At 40.9% G+C, this 21,270-nt stretch overlaps 1 protein-coding gene and 1 long non-coding RNA gene across 2 annotated transcripts in view; one reads left to right on the top strand and one right to left on the bottom strand.

The window, feature by feature from the left end:
* Positions 1–21,270, bottom strand: part of rpl34 (ribosomal protein L34) — a 750,063-nt gene that overhangs the window by 149,137 nt on the left and 579,656 nt on the right. The window lies entirely within an intron of this gene.
* LOC127143338 (uncharacterized) lies at positions 5,356–12,588 on the top strand. Its single transcript, XR_007814664.1, has 3 exons — positions 5,356–5,495; positions 5,670–6,005; positions 11,489–12,588. It is a non-coding gene; the product is annotated as an uncharacterized LOC127143338 (long non-coding RNA).

Below are 21,270 nucleotides of genomic sequence, written 5' to 3' on the forward strand. Positions count from 1 at the left end.
GGGTGGCGAAGCGTGAATTCCATGAAGAGTTTTGTAAAACGGGACTCTTGAGAAGTCTCTGAGGATGTAGGGAGGCCTTCCTCGGAGCTCAGTTCACCCTGGGTCCCTGAGAATGGTAGTAGCACACATGGGGAGCATCCTGGTCCTATCACCCCTAAGGACCGATTATGGCTACTTCACAAATAGCAGTTCACAGCATGTGAAGTGTTTGCCTTGTTTGTCTCATGCATAGAATCAGTTGTTTTGTTTTTTTTTTTTTTTTTTTTTTTTAACAGCTGAGACATGCATGAATACTAGCATTTTAATTTCATAAAGGGACGCTCAACGCCCCAAAGCCAATTCCCATTTAAAAGCAGTGCTACACAGCCTGTGTAAACAACAGCCTGGCATAATGTCAGGTCTAAGTAACATCACCCACTTATTTCAGCTCAGGCTTGGAGACTTCAGATTTTTGACAAGAGAGCCTGTTTTGCAAACTGTGGGTCTGGAGATGGAAAAACATGGGTGCTGATGAAGCAGGGACAGACAAAAAAAAAAAAAACTCCTGAAAAAAAAAAAAAAAAAATCTGTGATCAAAATAGTTGTCAGTTCATTTTCTGTAGATCAACTAATCAACTAATTATTTCAACGCTCCTTGATACATCTCTAGGTAGACAGACTATTCAGTGTGGAAAAGTTGGAAGCATGAAAAACAACCTCATGTATGAATTTGAGCTGTACAATTACAAATCAACGATTCCATTTTGTTTCCATAGCTCTCTTACATCACCTTTTAAAAAGCAATTAACTGCTTCCAATCCTTTCTTTTCAGGTACACAGTATCCTTTATGGCAGGATAACTCCCCCTGTTCTGCGTCTCAACTTTACATCAATTTTAAGGGAGTATACATAACATTGACTTAAGGATGGAGGCAGAAATGAACCTGTAAGCATTTTTTCCCAATCTCTGTAGTGTCTGGAAGTAGGCAGGCAGAGATACTAGACCTGCTAAGGGAGTTTTAAATTAAACTTGCAGATTGTGTAATATGCTAAGTCAGGAAATTAGCATGTGCGCTTTAATATTTTTGGACTGTTGGGAGACAGGTTTTTAAGTGGATGGCCTTTTGCTAGGGAATGTACACAGGAGCACAAAATGGTGCCACAGAGATTAGTCTCCCTCCAAAGTGAAGCCAATAGAAAACCCATTAGTTTGAGCTGATCTGGAAATTATATGGAATTGATCCTGAGGTAAGAACAGTTTTTCATGCTCAATACTTCCCATTGATTCACGCCGCCATAATTACAAATGAAAATCATTATGTCTCCGAGTTGTATTTTGTTAGTGTCTGATGTGAGGGTTATACGACTATTGCATGCAGTCTTATTTCTTGCGCTTAATCATTTGTCTGTGGTTGTCAGATGTTCATACATAAGAATCTGTAGATTTGATTAAAAATGGGATTCTGACAGAGTTGGAATGAGTTTTGCTGTTCGGCTATTAAAAGCCAAAAGGTTACTTGAGGTCAAGGATTATGCAGAGCTGAGCCACACAAGAATGTACTGTATATTCGGTCGCACAGCTGTTACACACCTATTCCTGCACCTCTGTGCTGATGCTAGGGGCCATTTTATGTGGCTCTTTGACAGTAACTCAACAAAAGTAGCAAACACAAACAAATACCAGACAGGTATTGTTCAGCGTGTTTCCAAACAGTGTGAATCACTGGCTCGCTACAGCTCAATCTCCCACCACCCACAGAGTCCTGGATGGTGCCTCATCATCATTTGAGACCGTGGGGTAGGGAAGTTTATTGCAGAACACCTCAGCATTTCAGGAAATCCATCCACCCACCCAGTCCTCCTCGCATCCCACGCCGGTCCTTCCTCCCTCCCTTCATCCCCTCCTCACCCCCCTCCTCTCCCGACCAGGGCCCGCCACCAATCGCAGCCGAGACAGGTGTCTTATCTCCATCGCGCAGCACAAGCACAGCCAATCTTCCAGGAAGATGGCGACTGGAATGTGACAAATCCATCTGTCCTGGTTTGAATTTGTATGCTAATTTGAAGTAATAGCCCCTCTGGTGACAGTGCAAGGGAACAATTCAATCATGCCATCTATGACAGTTGCTTTCCAGCCTTCTCTGTGATATGGGAGTATATGCACGTACCGCCGGGTTAGGCTTGATAGATTGGTTATGTAGGGGAGATGTGGCATGTAGACTGCATGTTTAAAATGGGCTGCCAGTTTGAAATGAATCACGCAACTACTGAAGGCACCTGTGTAGAAATACGCAGCCGCTACCTGTAGCCAGAGAGGAAACAATATTTGATTTGACCTCATTTATTCTCCCCGCAACGTTGTCGGATTGGTAGCTGTCCTGAACTTTCACCCAATTTCACTGGCTTCATGAGATATGTGTGAACGATAGAAATATCCCCACATGAAATCACACTAACACAATTGTTACATTGTCACACTGAATTATCTCAGGCTGTTGATTTGATTCAGTGAAAAGCTTTGATGTGTCACTGGGCAGAAGAAGAAACAGATCAGAGAGAGAACACTGAGGCACAAGTATATGAACAAGCTGAGCTGTGCCATATATTCAGGAAGAAGCTCGCAGTACAATTTCTCTTGTGCCTTGGCTCTCCCCTGCACTGTGCAAATGAATGGCACTCCCTAATCTTTAAATTAATCTACAACACAGGACAGATTATGGTTGATGGTGACAGATAAGGCTAAAGAACAAACTGCTCTTCATTTTGCTTGCATCATTCTTTTTCTTTACCTTTAGATCAAGGCCTGCTTTCTTTTCAAGAGTTCGTTTACCCCCATTTACTCTTACTCATATATTTTCCATTAAAATGTTCAAAAGCAAAGTTAATTAATGTATTTTTATTCTACAATCTGGAGTATTGATACTGCTAACAAGCCTCATGGGAATTAACTTGATGAAATGTGTCGGTGGTGATATGGCCAATCACTACAAGAACATCCGCTGTCATTTTCTGTCTGTCTATACTCTTGCTACTGCAGTGAATTCTTGTCAATTTCTACAGGAAAAAAAGAAAATGCACAGCCCCATGCCAATTGACCACACTTCAAATGGGGTGCAGATCATGCGTGGCAAACGCGTCTGATCAAACAAGGAGGGCCCCAGCAAAGAAAACTGACGAACAAAAGGCCCTCCCCACCCCCCTAAGTCTAACCGCACGGGTCTCGCATCACGATAAATAGCGTACTAAAAGACAGCTCCTCAAATGAGCTCTGCTCACAGTCCCCCTTATACAGTTTTCAGTGAGCTGAAAGACTCTCTGTGCTCAGCATGGCTGCATGTGGATAACACACATTCGACCATACAATATTACTGGTTTTATTGTGAACAAAGCTTTACAGTTGTCCTAATGGTTGACATACTGTACTTAAACTGGTAGTTTTTATCTGAGGCTGTATGAATATAATAAAAAACTACATCATGTAATACTTAAATCAGGCAGAATTTTCATTTGAATCCGTCATAATGGGCTTGATTAAGCTTGCCAGTCAGTCTATCATAGTGTATGTGACTAATATAACAATTAACATGCAATCAAATGCTACATTCAAGGGGAAATTTTAAAGGCAATTTTGATGTTGAAAAGTTGCAAAAAAAAAAATAATAAAAAAATAAACAAACAAAAAACCTTGTATTGACTATATTGACTATATATTGACAATATTTACATGTAGTTTAGGGCTTTCAGCCTACACCAATCTCTGTCATGCATGAGCACCATCATTACAAATAAAGTGTAATGTGATGCTTTAGTAGGTTTATGTACAAGGGCACTCCCTGTCCCTCATTATATACTGTAGATGTACTGTATGGGTCCATGGAGACTCAACTGTAAATGATGAGTAAGACTACGGTGATCCAGTTCAGCAAGATTTTCATGATAGTATAAACTATTTTGAAGTACAGGGTGCTGTAATGGCATTGCAGTAACATAATGCTAATTGTATGCCCACCAGACAGTATAAATCTGGTGAGGTAATACATCTTTTGGTGTTTGCTATGAAGCTTTTTGTGATTATTATACATTTTGCCATATGTAGACAATGCTACACCAGGCACAGATGAACTCCTCATTAAAATATATTGCACTGCTCTATCTCAGTGGCACCTGATTTGGGAGTAACCTGATGCAAGTTTGCCTCGATCTGGCTATATGTCTGACTGGTGTAGTTGGCTGTGATATATATTTCCTTTAACTGTCACAAAATAAGAAAGAGGAGAAAGTTAAATGGGAAGAGAATGAGGTACAAATTATACTAAATTTCTTCCTAAAATTGGGTTTCGAGAAGTGATAGGAAACTTTAGCAGACAGAATTATAGCTCTAACATTTTAACTTTAATCTCAGTATTTCATCTTCATTAAATGCCCTGCACACCCACACAGGTGTTTTTACTTACTTTGCCTGATTAGGCCTCTGCTAAGCCTGAAGCTGCATCAGGCTATGGGGTGGGGGATTATGGGATGTCACCAGTCTCTGTGAAGAAATAGTACAAATGATAAAGGAGTTAGTTGCCCCACAGTAACAGGCGCTACAATATGTGAGAGTGAGATGCCAATCAAAAACAGTGTACATGCCCACACAGTCTTGAGAAGATGTATAATCAAACACTTGTGTAGGTGTGCCATGGATCCATGAGGCTTTAAAAGAATAATAATTTAATGATGTTTCTTCAGGTTGCATTTCTTTATTTACAATTTAAAATCGAGCTATAACAGAGAGTTCTGTCTTTCAGAAAAAACATCAGTGAAGACTTTAGATGTTAGATATTTAGCAGTAATTTTACCTATGGCTTCATTGTGAGCAAACATGCACAACACTGGGGTTTGAAAACTGGATCACCTAAATATGATGCAGCTATAATTAATGTTATTAATTACCCCATGTGTGAAAGCATGTCAAAGTGTTAGCCAAGAAAATGTCTGTTATTGCAGTGATCTGCATGGCTGTGTCCAAAATCACCCAGTAATTGCTATCTAGTGCACTTTATTTACCCTCCTCCATTTTATTCCAATCCTAAATGCAAATGAAAGGCAGCAGCGGTGGGACAATTTAATAATTTTGCAAGTTAGAAATTCCTTGTCCATTTTGTTTGACTTGATGGTTTTTGTGTCCAAATGTGATAACCCGAGGTTCACCTCACACATGACTTGTTGTTTTTGAAGTTAAAGTATATCTAAAACTTGGTTATTTTGTAAAGTCTCCAGTCCACTAAATTTCCCACAATGCAACAAAAGTACACAACAACTTTTTTGTTAGATATCCCACAATGCATTGCTGCACATTCGATAGATCATTAAATCAGAGGCGAGTGTCCCGTTAACCACTGCATGTTAAAGGAATGAGGATAGTAGGCCAGGATAGCTAGCCGTGGAGCTACAAACTAACTGCAGCTGGAGCACCAGGTGAATCTAATTAACAGAACCTAGCTAGCATGTGCGCAGGAGGACGACAACTACAGGTGAGTGGTAGGAGAGATAACACCACCATTAGTACTTCTGACATGCCGTCATTCAGCTTGGGGTCTTGAATTAAAGTATTCTTAATCACACTGAGGGCACTTATTGACCCTGGGTGGCCCGCAGACCACAATTTGGGAACCACCGCCCTCGAAAGCATCCCACTCTGTTTTTAGGGGGAGAACGCGCCCACGTGACAGGGGAAGCAGCAGCCAGCACACCGCCGCTGTTCGTTTGATAGCTTCCACGGCACCGGACGGAGGAGAAGAAGAAGAAACCGGGGCAGAGAGAGAGAGAGAGACACCGAGAGGGAGACACAGAGAAAAAGAGACGCTCGTCGAGGGAAGACTTGATAGAAGACAGAACCTCCGTTTGTAACATAAGAACTCCGCAGACTCCTCCACCCGACACGGTTGGCACGCACTCACACCATGGACGGTTATGCCCGGACCGAAGATGAGCTGTTCTCCTCCTGCCTCCTGAACCTCACCTGGGAGAATTGCTACGAACAGGTAGGACACGACTCTCTCCAACATGACGGTATCACTTTGGGCAAAAAATAGCCTTAACGCCGTCTATACTGTACATGCTTTGATTAAAAAAAAAAAAAAAAAAAAAAAAAAAAAAAAAAATTAGCATAAGTTGTACAGGATGTTTTGAGTGAGTCAGCACAAGAGGTGAGACCAGGTAGCAACTTCACAAACTATTAATCGCAGTGCTAAGCTCCCCTCTTGTATTTTACAAGCAGCTCTGTACCAAACTTCTGCTGTTTGACATTACAGTTCTAATTAAATGGAAAAGTAGCCGACTAAGCGCCCCAGTGTCTCCAAACTACTTTTCTGAAAGGTTGCCTTCCCGAACTTCCACAGCTCTCTGTAAGGGCTCAAACATCCTGCCCTTGGAATCAATAATGAATTAACCTAGTAGACAAAATAAATCTTATGCCAGGAATTCTATCAATAAATTAGAGGCAAACACACACTTAGCATTCCTTTTGAAGTAACTAAGATGCGTCATGTTGAGTATTATGTGGACTTGAGTGATGCTTTTTCAGGCAGAGATCATGAATCTGATATCTCAGTATCCTGAGACCCATGGGTTGCCAGGTAGGTGTTGAAACCAGGTAACGCGAACTTGGTCTGGGCTGAGTCTTTTTGTTGAGAATAGACTTGATGCAGAGCACTTTGATCCTGGAGCGTTGGGCCTGTTCTCACACAGCAGAGCAGCAGTGGTGTCTGTTTGGAGATAATTACCTAATTCCTCCCTCTTCCCTCAAGCTTAATCAGTTCTGCCTTTAAAATACACTTATCGTGCTGTATGAAATCCCTCTTAATTCTCACATTCTAATTTGTGTGAGGAATGTGTGAGGCTAAAGTCATCTGCCACAAGAATGCCAATGAAATCATTCCCTATGAATGCAAAGAGGGCTCCCAGCTATTTAGCAATTTATGCTCAATGATTGATGCCAAAATATTTGTACAGTGATTTTTATGGTAATTTACTTGAATGCCACCGTGAGAGCTCAGGATATATATACAGGATATTTATTTCTCTGTTATCAGTATCCAGGTTGCAATACAGTGGAGGAGGACATTTAAACAATAAATCTCATGTGGTTTAGTGGGCTACCATTTTGAATCACAAGTAATCACAAATTAAAGAGGATTAGGCTCTTTAAGCCACAGCTTGCAATTGGCTGTGCTAAGAGTCATATTGTAACAGTTATTTAGGCACAGGAAACAAAAGCCACCCCAAACATGATTCAGAATTGCAAAGTCACTGTGAATGGCATTTTAAGCGTGTGCAACAATTAAGCCTCAGCAGTTTCTCACTGCAAAATGGATTTTGGCACATCACTTGGGAGTCGTGCATTTACAAACTTAAGACACTTAAATCCACAATGAAGAATTGACTTAGCAGTGTAGATTTTAGCTGCGTCCATCCCTTTGGGTTCAACTCGAACTCAGAGGGTTTAAAAATAAAAGTTCATATCTCGACTTCTTTGTTTGGATAAGTCGCCTGTTAAAACACGCCTTTGATTCAGCTGAAAATGTGACAAAATTTGAACCAAAATTTCTGTGTTACTGTTCAAGATTAGGTCTTTATTTTATACTTTTTCTATAGTGCTGAATTAGTCCATTAATTGATTGGCTAATCAGCAGAAAAGTAATCTGTGCTGATTTTGATAATCAGTTAATCTTTTAGGTCAGTCAGGCACCCCCCAACAGAGCTTCACAAATGTTAAGATTTGCTGTATTTCTTACTGGTATGTCACCATATATTGAATATTTCTGGGTTATGGACTGTTGGTCAGAAAAACAAGCAATTCGAATTACATCCAATTCAACTTTATTGTCATTACTTCTGTGAACAATGATAGTCTTTTCTTTCCGGTTTCCTTAAACTAATATGAAAGAAAATATTACTTTAGGCTCTCAAGTTGTGTGTGCATGTTTTACTTTGTTAGATAATTTGTAGACAACATGATAAATTGACTATTTAAAAAGACGATTGCTGGTTCGATAACGAAAAGAAAATGATAGTGAGTGGCAGGTGGCTCTGCATTTCTGTGTTACAGGACTTGTTCAAAAAGACTTCTGGTCTCCCGAAAAAATATTGCATGTGATCTCCCAAATTCAGTTTGGTGCAGTCCGCACTCTCCCCCTTAAAAGGAAACCTTCTGAAAGCAGGTCATCTGCTCGGCCAGCATGTTGTTAGCCACGCACATATCCTCCCTCACCCTCCCCGAGTCCAACTGCGGGTGGGTAAATAAATAAATAAGGAAGTAAAGGGAAATGTTGACACAGCCTGTCCTTGTGGCCAGATTATCCACTCAAGCTTGAGCACTGGGTAAAGGCCCTGCATTATTCAGCCTAAGACACAGAGATGGGGAAAAACTGTGGAAAAGCTGGCTCTTTCCGCAGGAGGGTGTGCATATGTGTTTGGGGGTGAAGATAGCTGAAATGCATGGGGTTTGGGAGACGACGTTTTTGCTTAATTATAAAGTGAACTCACTGCCTGTCACTTAACTCCATCTCCTCTCCTTTTTCCGCTCTGTGCATCTCACAATCTCGTCCCCCTCTCGTCAGGCTTCTTGAGGGCTGCTGTCCATGGTGCTGAAAGTTTCATCACACATTTGTGCTTGTCTTTTTAGAATTCTAGGCTCCAATCCCTGTCCGACCCTCGCTGCTCTTCAAAAGCAATGTATTCGGTTTGTCTCGACAAAAAGCGTGCCAGCACTTGGCAGTCCACCTCAAAAGGGTGAAGCCTATCATTCAAGGCGTTTCAAAAAAGCTGCAGGTAACACAGCGTGCTCTCAGAAGCAGTAAAGACTAATGCGTTTTTTTTTTTTTTTCATGTGTCTGCCTCTGCCTACAGCATGTTTCATCACAGCGCGGCTCAAGTTACATTACTACTCACTCGGTGGCTTGGTTAAATGAAAGCTCCTTTGTGTGCGCTCTTATGTACAGTGTTTAATCCATGCGAGTCACTTCTTTTTCTGTGTAATGAGTCAGTAGTCTGAATGGTTTAGAGGAGGTACTCCTTACAGCAAGTAAAGGATAAAAACATTTAAATATGGTAGATTTTGGTTTGTGAGTTCTTCCTTTTTTTTGAGTTTAGAAAAATGTGGCCCACGTCGATTTGACAAGGAAAAAAAAGAGGAACTTTATATTTTCAGTATTAGTAGATTTGCGGAAGCCTTTGGAAAGTTCTCATCTAGAGCTGAAAAGAATTGTTAGTTAATTTAGTGATTTACAAATAGTCAATTTACAGAAAATGGCAACTTTTGTCATAGGTGGTTGTCATTTTTAACACAGATCAATCTCAAGATTTGTTGCTTTTCTCTGTTTGATATATCATATATGGAATATCTTTAGGTTGTGCGCTGTTGGTGAGACAAAACATAAGATGTTACGTTGATCTCTGATCAGAAGTTGCAGCCCTACTCTCATCTTGTGCTTGTGTGCCACGTCAAACGAAACTGGTATTGTTTGCAAATGGGAAGCCAGTTAGGGATCATTTGTTGTTGTTTCACTAGCAACTCCTACTGGTTGGTCAGTGTGCCTGTGTGGATCGAGTTGGTGGCAAGGAGTGCCTCAATGCATTTTACTCAGTGGCTGATGGGACTCCGTAGTGTGTCTGATGTCATCTACCATTCAATATGTACTCTACACTCAATGGAAATATTCAAGTACAAGTACTTCTAAATTGTACTTGGTCATTTTCCTGCCCTGATTAGTGGAGACCCATGGCTGTATTCCAAAAATGCAAGGCAAGGCAGCACTCACAGTGACAGTATGAGGTCATTCCAAATGGGATTAAAAGGGATGAAAACAGGAAAATTTAAGGCAAAACCATCTTCTTACCTGTTCAAGGTTCCTGAAACTCACACACTGTTTTTTATGGTCTTGGTCCATGACCTGCTCTGTGTACAGTAGCTAGAACTACTCCCACCTCTTACAGCTCCCCTTAGAGGAATGTATGTAATTTCCACGTTGGCACATCCTTTTGTCTTTTATTTAAATCAACAAGTGTGCGCCTTCTGAGCACCTTGGTTTTGATAGCAGCCCACAGGAGCAGGGCCTGTTGGCGGTTTAATGAGAAGCGTGTTGTTCCCCTGCAACATATTGCCAAGATATGGATGGGTAATTATCTAATCAAGACTTTGTGAAAGTGCCGCCACTTACTCACTGCTGACCTGCTAACTGTCTGCCAGAGTTCTTGCTGCAAGATGTGTATGTACTCTAAATTGAACATATACAGTAGCTACATTTTGGCATTTGTCGCAGTATAGTTTATTGTTTCAGGTTTAAACTGATACAGAGGACTGTGTCTTTATATAATGTGGACAAACATAAAATAAAAGAGAAGGAAGTAAAATTTACATAGAGGATGAATCTTTTGTTTTCAGATACAGTGCTTTTGATATCTTACTGTTGCTTAACAGGATGGACAACGTGGTTCTCCTAAGCAATATTTATTTAGCAGACATAGTTTATAAATAATTAAAACCGCAACATCATAGCAATATGGCTCTTGCTACTTATTTATATTCTGACATGGGAATGCCAAAGTATACTATCCACAGTTGTAGTTGTTCTCTATCTCCTCTGTCATTTTTAAAGATTTAACATGCAGTTGGTGCACAAAGGAGAGGAGATCGACTAAAGCAGAGACTAAAGCAGGTTTAGTGGCCACATCATAAACATAAATCTACCTTAAGCACACTTTATTTCAATTCCAAAGGGAATTTTGAACCACCAGAGGGAGCAACAAGCTTTGATTCCTCATGGAACTGTAAAATTCCTCATTAATCAAATCTAATGTAGAAAAAATCTGCCAAGAGAAGCCTTTTTACTTCACCACAGCCAAACACATACTGTATATTAGTTAGTAAAGAGAAAATAGTGTCCGTATGCTCTGATGGAACATCCTTAAGCTTCATTTTCAGCCGTGTGTCTTTGGGGTGCTTGTTTCACAGATAAATAAATGTAATCATAATATTAGTTTCAGAGATATTAATCTTATTTTTTAGCCTTCTCGCACTGCGCTGTCAGAGCGGGGGGAGTGCATGCACTTCAGACTACATTCTTTGATTATGTGTGGGAAAATGTCTTCCTCACCATTGACAATCTGTTGATACCTTGCAAAATCTGAGATGAAAGGAAATGCAGCTTAGACTGTGAAAAATCCTTGCCTTCTCACCGGGAGGTAAAAGTACTCTCACAAACATTGAATTGTACATCTGAAGTGTTATCAATTCCACCTGAAACGGAGGGCCCCGGTGGCAGAGCTGAACCCCTGTGCTTTTGATCGCACCAGCAGTGCCTGTAAACAAGTATTTTCCCATCTCGCTCTCTCCTGTCTGTGTCTCTGTTTCTCTCTCCTTTCTCTCTGTCTCTCTCCTCCTCCCCCACCACCAAGGTTTCTGGAGGGGGAGGTTCCTTTGATTATCTCCGCTGCCGATTAATTGCTTTTCTTAACCTCTGCACAGACGTGCTCCTACACCGCCCCGGAGCCTGCCGCACGCGCCCAGATGGACCCCTGCCAGGAGAAAAACAAACCACACCATGCTTCTAGCCCCCCCCCACACCTTCTCCCAATTACTGACCTTCATCATTTCCTCTCGCCTTGGATGCTATCATTGGCATTATCAGTGTATTTACTTTGTTTGTTTAGCTAGTTACTTGGCGCACTGCAGCATTCTTGGCCAGATTTTAAGGCAGACTGAGCATGTGTGAGAGGTGTATTAATTTCTGGGAATACTTACAGCAGTAGATAAGATGAATGTGTGTTGTCAGGTAAATGTATTGCGTGTCATAAAGTGTCTGTGGGTCACCAACTGAGGCAGAGGAGGGGCAGTTTTTATCCTGGAATATTACACTGTCTCTTTTGGAAATGTCCTTATTCCATGATTAAATAGATTTTGGCCTTGAGTTGTGCTGGCCAAGCAATTTCAGTCACCTTTTTTTTTTTCTCTCAACACTGAGTGCTCTTTTCCATCTCACTTTGCCTTTGAGACACACATGTGCATCAGGTCTCTGAAAAGGTCCCAGCGCCTGCCTCCAAACACTGTCATATAGCAATGGCCTGCCTCCTTAAGACCTTGGCCTTTTTTTTTTTTTCTTAAGGACATCCTGATAGCACATCCAGGGTCCATCTCAATGATTTATGTACTACATCTCACATGCAGACCACCTACTGTACTGTCACTGTTTGACCTGTGCTAAAATGTTCTCAGGATGACTCCAAGTTTGATTGCAGCAGTACTAAAGAAAAAGTTTAAATATAAAATTTCTGTCATTGGTGACTGTTTTTCTTAATTTTTAATGCTAACTGAGAGTTCAGAATTTAGACATGAAGAAGTTTGTTGCTTAGCCTAGAGTTGTTGGCAGAAAAGTGATATAACCTTTCTAGTCTGGCGGGAGCTTGATAATCCATAACTCTGACTTTTTGGTCTTGGTCTCTCTCCAGTTCATTTTTTTTTTTTTTTTAAATCTCAAAAAGTGAATCCAGACAAACTTCTCTTATAACTTAAGTTTTGCATGACTGTTTATGACATTGCTGTAAGTGGCTTTAGGGATTTTTTTTTTTTTTTTTCCGTGAGTGTAGCCTAATTGGTTGAGGTGTTTGATATAGAGAGCACTTTGGGGCTCCAGTCTAACAGAGACGAGCCAGCCCACACATTTACACACACATACACAAATGCAAAATCTGCATGTGAGACATGAACAGACACATAATGTGCGCACTGACTCACTCATTCACTCACTAACAGGCTAGACTCCCTGGACTCTATAGTACAGTATGGTGTTGCTGATTTTCCCCATCAGCAGAAAGCCGGGATGAGCTGAGCTAATTGAGCTGGGAGGCCCGGCGGGGGAACAGGGCCCCTTCACACACTGGCTCGTCACTTCCTTTCTTTATCCATCCACCGCTGTGTCTTTAGTCCCATATCTCCAAAACACTGCTGCACTAAAGCAAGCGTTTTAATGTACAATTCAGTGTTTCAGTAAAACATATTGTGTATTGATGTGATCTAAAATATGATTTAAATCCATTGCAAATTCTGTGCTTCATGGTAAATGATAGCAGTGCTCTGTGTTCCTTCTTGAATGTTAGCCTATGGTAACGGTTTGAATTGTTACTATAAATAAGATAATAAATGAATAAGCCATAAGCTGTCATGTATGTGCCCAAGCTGACAGGGAATTGTTTTTTGCATTCTGTGCTACACCCTAAGCAGAAATACAACCCGAAATAGGCAAACAGCAGTGCCTGTATCACAGCGGACTAGCCGACAACAAAAGCAGATTACCTGTTCTATTTGAGGGATATTAAGATGTTACATGCCATTCGATGGGCCCTGGGAGGCCCGTCATAAAAGCCACTGCAAGCTGTTGAGACGGAGACTCAGAGTTGTTTCCATCTTTTAGCTGCACTTGGGGACTGATTATGGTCAGGCAAACGGCCTTTACCTGGAAAGTCACTTTCACTTTCTCGTCCACCATTTGTTAGTATGGCTAATGTCTCATTAAGTCTCACAGAGGGGAAATGATGTGCTCTTTGGGTGAAGGTTAGGCTCTCAACTTATCATGAGACAGAAGAGAGACCGATTATCGTAGCACAGGCATGCTTTAGCCTGTGTCTTTCACAACAAGTCCTATTTGTGTTACTGCTGGAGCTGCTTCATTACCCATAATCTATTAGCCCTCCCTCCACCTCCCCCAAGTAAAAGTTAAAACATTTGGGCTAAATGAGGAATGCATGATCACTTTTGCGTGGTGTTCTGTGGAGAGGACTGGACTGAAAGGGGGTGGGGGGTAAATTTTACATTATCAAGGAGATAATTACAAAGCAATCATAAGCTGTTTCCGGTAAAGTGGTAAACAAGCCAAGGGCTTGTGCTCTTTTCCCAAGAATAATTAAAAGTCGCTTTGCATTCTATGCATCAGTGTCCTTTCCTCCACTCAGTGGCCACCTCTTGGCATAATAAAGCTGGCTGAATCTTACCATAGGGGAGGGGTCCTTCACTCAAGCTATATTGCATTTTCTGCCTGTCTTCTATCTTTTGTAAATTTGTAGATTTTTTTTTTTAGCTGGACACATTTGGTAGATAGTCGGTGCACATTTCATCAGCACTCTTCTGTTTTTCCTTTTCCTCAATAGTATTCATCAGTTTTTTCCTGGTGCCAACAGGCAAATCTGAACAGCTGTGAATTGCTGTGTCACTAAGCAGGAAGGTTTCCAAATATGGAGTACTACTACTTCATGGCTTTGCCTTTAATGCCTCAGTAACAAGTTAATTCATTGATTGGTCTAGACTTGAGAGAATGGCGACTTGCCGGCGGAGGTGTGGGAATATTAGATGAGAAGCCTATCCAGCCTAACCATAAGAATTCCAATCAACTTTTACTCTGACAATAAAAAAAAATGGATTTTTATATTCAGCATGCAACTCAGCTGCAATGCGGTACTAAAATACAGGGCAAATAAGCTTGGCAAACAAGATTGTTTTAGTGTGAAAAGTGGTTCAGTTTTGTGGATTCTCCTAATTGGTGAATTTTATCCAAGTTTCCAAGTTTGTCCAGGATTTCCTCTAGCTTTATGTGTTTACACCAAGTATATTGTAATGACCTCTTGCAATCACAATCCGCTAAACCCATTTAACACAAAGCTCTCAGGGGAGAGTAAAAACCAAGGATAATTTCCTTTTGCATGTTATCAACTTCCTTTCTCAGTTTTCAAGCCATGTCTATAACTTAAGATGCCCGCAGGCTGTGTCACATCACAGCGCTGACATGAAGTCGTTACTCCACTTCTAACAACACTAGAATCAGTCAATTATCCATGGAATCGATCAACATAACCCCACTGCCACTCATTTAAAAGAGCCAATCAATCTGCATGGGCCTTTTCTCTATTTTCCTCACCGTGGTACAAGCATGTGTGTGTGTGCGTGCATGTGTTAGGCACTGCAGGTTGGCCCATGATGGATCTACTCGAGTGACAGCTCGTGTTCTGATTTATGGTTGTTTATTGCCGGAGTAAGACTGGAGTTGACCTCTCATCTCAGTTGCCACCACTTCCTATGATGCCTGTAAAGCCGCACATTGAGTTGCATGGTTGTCCTTCTGGCCGAGTTGTCATCTGAAGAAAATTCACATGCTCATGATCACCTGAACTTAAAATGTTTAGCACTCAAAAGCTCTTAACTGTGACTCAGTCGCTCCTCTGTTGGTATGTGCCGGCTGCACTCACCAACTCCTTGGTGACTTCATTACTAAATGAAGCGGCCCATAATTCCACATCCCACCGTGGATAAATGCTGTAGCGGCAGTCTGTGAGGCAGAGAGGGCGGAATGGGGAGAGGGGGACACCTTGTCCTCCCTACCTGATGACATGCAAGGTTTATCACGTTGAGCAGAGACATGGTCACCTTACCCCGGGCCTCATTGTGACAGCCAGCAAGTCACTTGAGAGCACCATTGGAAATCAATAAGCCCCGGCTCTTTAATTGTTAGAAAAAAGCTTCCCTGTTTACAGCACCACATCATCAGTCAGGACAACCTGACTTTCATTTATTTTTGCCTTTTCCTCCTTCTCTAACACTTTCTCCTCTGTGAGATGTGCTGGCTGGCTGATTGTTTAGTAGATTACGTAAGACGAACTGGCTGGATTTTATTTTGGGGAACCTGTTTGATATTCATACGGAAGCTTCTCTGGTTAACTTCAGGGTGCTTAAGGCATTTGTTTGTCTTATCTTAGTGAATGTTTGCCTCAGTGAGAGCTCCTCTGCTGCCGCCTCGTGAGGTGCAGCAGAGGTGCTCGCTTCTGTTCTCTGTTCACTTACAGGTGCATCTGCTTCGCTGGAGATGACGTGTGTTGATTCCCATCATACGGTCTCATCTCTCCAGTCTTAAAACAGTCCTTTTTACTACTGTTTTTTAGTTTATTGTTTATTGTCAAGCCTACTCTTGACCCTTTTGTCACAGGTTACATTATGTCTATAACTTGTTAGCCGTTAAACAGTGATGTAGCACAAAATTTATTTTTGCTGCACTGCTGGTGTTCATAATAATGAAAATTAAAGGCATTTTAAATGACTTGGGTTATTCCCAAACTAGCAAATCATTTGTAATGGAACTCCACATTACATTTTTACCATTAACTGTCTTTTCAGCAATCTGCCAGCAAAGGCAATGAATGTAAACAATGCACAATTTTTACAGTTTATATATTTTTTAATGGCTTTGCAAATGTTTCATGAGGAAGTAAATGCAACACATTAGTCAGGCCTAAAGCATACACACTCAAAAAACTTGTATACCAAAAAACCTCCACACCTTTGATTTATCTTTTGACATACTGGGGGTCCTGCTGCCTCACACAGAACAACTTCATTGTTTGAAAATATAGTATAATATCTCAAAGCTCAGTCAAATTCAAATTCCCTTTTTCTGCACACAGGTCAAAGCAGGTTATTGTGCCTTTCTTATGAGAAGCCTAAAGCCAACAGTTACCCTGTTTCCACACTCTTTACCCCATCTGTGGCTCCACAAGCTTCTCCTATTAGTGTGTTACCTGGGGAGGGCCACAGCTCCAAAACTCTGATTAGGCCCTCTCTGGCTAATTAACTGCTCAGGCCACAGTTGGCCATTTGCAGCGTTTAATGGAGGGATGATGCCGCAGCTGTCCTTCGTCTGTCATTCATCCGATTTGTGCCCTTTATGCCACAATTTGTGCCATAAAATTTATAAATAGCCAAAGCTAGCAATAGCATTCATCACTCTCATTAAAGTGACAGAAAATATGGTGCATACTGCATCTTCATGTAAGCAGCAGTGAAGGCTGTGTTTTAATTATGAGAAAGAGGGATAAAATAGAAGGCTTTTGTCCTAGTAGAAGAAATTCCTGGTGATTCCTAGAGAGAGGACCTAATTATGACAGTGCTGTGGTGCTTTCAAATGCTGCAAGCGGGATGATCGCTGTTAATTTTCCTCTGTCCTCCCTCTTCTCTTTTGCTCTCTGGCTATTCGGGGCAACAGGCTGCTTAATTATTTATACCTATCTGTTACGGTATGAAAATCGGGAGGACACTAACATGCATACAACAGAAGGAATTTAATATTCCCCCTTGTGTGTCTAGTTGAGACTTTAACTCTCTCCAAATCCTTCACTCTGTTTAGTAACATTGGTTGGGGGAATAGTAGCATTCAATTTAATCCTGAACAGATGGCTTATTTTGTGTTTTACCTGCTTGCACCTACGCACCAACATGAACACACTCTAATAGAAAAAATTTTTAAAAATACCAAAACTACAGTTTTTTATTCACTCACTTAAACACCCACTTGCCCACACAAGCTCCAGGCGTGATAGTATCATCCAGTTGTCGTGTGTTCATTAGGCAGGGAGACTGTTTGCCCACTCTGCCCTCTTGTGTGCATAGAAACGGTGCTGTACACCCAGGCACAAATAAATTGAATATAGACAGTGCTGTTTTTGAGCTTACAGTTTATTACCCAGTCTTCATACTAGTTCATGTTACAACCCTCTTTCCCTCTCTGGATGTTTATTTCCAACATTGTTCTCTTGCGTGTGTGTGACTAGCCCTGCACACATTTTTTTTTTCTCCAGCCCTTCCCGAGGGAAAGCGGATAGCACATGTGAACAGATCACTTCTGATTAGTGGGGGCGCTTTAAAAAGATGCCTGTAGTGTTTTTCTCCAGAAACAAACAGTGGTGTGGCCTCCCCAGGGAAGACTGCCATTTTCTTAGCACAGCACAACCCCCAAGAAAAGTTGTTTTATCTCCCAAGTGCTGTTAACTTTGGGTTTTAAACTATGTGTTTGCCAGTGCCTTGTTTTTCACATCACAAGATGATGATGATATCGCGAAGGATGGCGACAGAGCTGATTTTTTTTTTTTTCTGTTGGATTTAGCTTCATCTCGTCTACACAGAGGATGGCTTTTTTTAATTCTGCAACATCCTCACAACATAAACTCACTGTCACTCAATTCTCCTCGCAAATTTACATATAAAGTGTCTGATAAGTCTATCTGTGTGTTGACTGTGCACACTTTATGTCAAAACATAAAGGTTGGAAGAAATTTGACTTTGTTTTGAATAAATGTGAATCATATGGCATTTTATATGAGAGGAGGCAGAGTGAGGGAAGATGGGGGAGGCAGGTAAATAGAGCGGGCGATGAAGGGGGGGCAGAAGCAGGCGACTGATTTGTCTCCGTTCTGTCGGGAGGATTTACGGTACAAGTGTGTTGAGCCATCAATCAATTGTGGCGCACTCCAAGGACAACTTTGCCTCTTTATGCAATTTGTAAGGCTGTCCAGTCAAATTGATTCCTTAACCAGGAGCCGTCCAGCTCTCAGAGAAGAGTAAAACCCCCTGAAAAGAACATCAACCTCTGTGTTTGCTGTAAACCAGACAATAAATGATACGACTGTTTACTATTGATGGCCAAAATCAGACTGCAAAACAAAGTGGGTGACAAAAAACAAGATTAAAAGTGATTGCAGAAGTGATTGACTAAATGTGATTAAATGGAATGACAAAGGGTTGATGCTGTCGAGTGCCTGTGACAAATGATACTGGCATTATGATTGTTTTACTCTCAGTCCTTCACGAATTATATCTCCAGAACAAAACAAATTACATTTACAAAAAAAATGAACATTTACACCCCAAATTCAATAATGCACACACTCAGCTTTTTGAAGTATGGAGTTACGCAATTTAGTTCCTAGCAATCATCATTTTGGGAAACCGGTATCAGCTTGTTAGATTAGTTGCATGACATTTTTCATCCTTTTAGCTCTACTGACTACTGTCAGTCAATCAGTCCACCAGTTGCATCCACAGTAAAAACATGTCAATAATTATTAGATGGATTGCCATGAAATTTGGAACAGATAAGCAATGGTGCCTGGAGGATGAATCCTAATGACTTTGGTGATGCTTTGACTTTTCATCTAGTGCCACCAACAGGTGAAGTTTTCCACTTCTACTGTGACGGTTATTATTCCCAGATGTTGAATCCTAATGACTTTTGTCTTCCCTGACTTCTCCCAAAGGTTGATATTTGTGGTTTATACTGAAATGTCTGTCTATAAATTTGGTGCATTCATGTTCCCCATAGGATGAAATTGGTGTGGTTAATGTCTAAATACCTGCAAATATAATGACATTGTCAGTCTCAGTTGTACTCTGTGTTTCGTGCCAGTTGGCACTAAGACTGTAAACATTGTACCTGCAACATTGTTAGCATGGCATGTAGATTCAGACATGTTTGTAGGAGAGCAGGTATCAGTCCAGGGTGTAATGTCTCACTTCAGTTGTCAGTTTATTGAGAGTGGTATCATTAGTTGGTTTGAATCAAATGATCAGTTTGATGCAAAGTTCTGACTCTTTGTCAAATCATACCACTAGAGAATGGGGCATCAATTCCTGCTGAGCACGCAGTCGGTCGTCTTCTGTGTCGACTCTGTGGTGATTTGGGACGTTTAGCGGACAATATGAGCGCGATTACTGAAACAGGCTGTACACTTGAATAATTGATGCAGGAAATCAAGCTCAGCCTTTCAGAATTCATAATGGTCCCCCATGTTATTCTTTACCCCAACACACACATGGACACACACACACACACCCCAAAATATTCTATTCTCTTTCTATTTGTGTACAAACACCTACGATCAACTGCTGTGACTCACTTGCCTGGGTGCAGTGATCACATTAATGCAGAAATAATAAAAAAAAATCCAACATTAGTGGCATATGATGAATTACATTGCTGAGTAAATGTCTTGGCATTGCTTTTAATATGGTCTTTAAGATTTTAGATTAGCATCCCCTCATTTTTCTGCTGTGAAAATCAAATTCAAAGGAACATTTTCCTTCTATTCCGCTGACTGAAATGACTAGAAACATAAATATAGAAACAAATTGAGTCAAAGATTATCTAATGGAGCGTGCGTCAGTGCAGTTTGTCACAAGCTTTATGTAAGAGTATTGCTCCATGGCCACAGTTCTTTAACTATTGAAACCATTTTTATTTACCAAACGGCACTGTTGTAGTGTACTTTATCACTCATTTAAGATGTGAAAACATTCTGCCACCAGTAAGCCTTTGACAGCTGGCACAAGACACATCCATGTGAAGAATGGCTGAATTTGTGACAACAAATAGCCTGAAAATATAGTTCATTTCAGTTTGATCAGGACAAAAAAAAAACATTCTGTTTGAGGGCTGTCTGACGAACAGCACCGTGACATGTCAGCCTCGCTGCACATTTTGTGTGTGATAAGAAAAATCTAGAGGGAGGGAGATCATAACAACAGTGGTTTCTTTCACAAGAGATCTTTTTGGATGTGACATCCCTGAACAGTCAGCATATGCTGTTTAGGGCTCTGGGCCAAGGTTGCTGAAGAAAGGTAATCAAATTGTCCTTTAGAATGTAATGTAAATGCTTATTAATAATGAAAATTGAGTTGCCACACAAATTTACTTATATCAGTTAGAAATAAAAGTGTGCTAAAGTCATACAAACCCTCCAAACTGACTGGCAATGCATCGTGTCATTGTTGCATAGCACCTGAAACCAGTCCTTCCTATTGACAAGTAAAGTAACAGTACTGCAGATGTAGACATGCCGATGTGCATCATCTATAAAGGAGGTGATAGCCGCCACAGTTTGGACAGCTATAACCTGATAAGCAGACTAAATTGCCATTTTTGTTTCAATTTTGGTGAGCATATCCTTCCCACAATGTCATTTTCAGTTGCAGTAGTGGTTGCTAGGATCAGTCAATGAAATGTTTTTCACATTGATCAAAGAAATATGTGAATTTAAGAGCTGTTACTTCTGTGAATGCCCCTCAGCACTGTGCAGTTTCGATTTGTCTGAGATGAAGGTTGAGAGTTTTAAGAGAAACCTGGTAAAATCTTTGGTCGTCAATCCAAAACGGTGGTGCTAGATTGCACTGTGGACATGCCCATCGATGGTCTAATAGTATAGAAATTTAGGATAAAATTTATGGAATGTCACTGCTGCTATGATCCAAATTCGCAACCCAACTAATCAGAATATGTCATCTGATGACAGCTGAAGACATCCCTCTGTTCATGTTTTTCTACTTATTTTGTTGTACCACATGAACTGAATAAATAAGAGTTCTTATTAAAGGAGTTCATGAACAAGTATTTGAAGATTGTACAACTATATCAGAGAGCAAACGTGTGTCAGAGACTTGAC

The sequence above is a fragment of the Lates calcarifer genome, linkage group LG15, assembly GCF_001640805.2.
Source record: "Lates calcarifer isolate ASB-BC8 linkage group LG15, TLL_Latcal_v3, whole genome shotgun sequence".
Lineage (NCBI taxonomy): Eukaryota > Metazoa > Chordata > Actinopteri > Centropomidae > Lates > Lates calcarifer.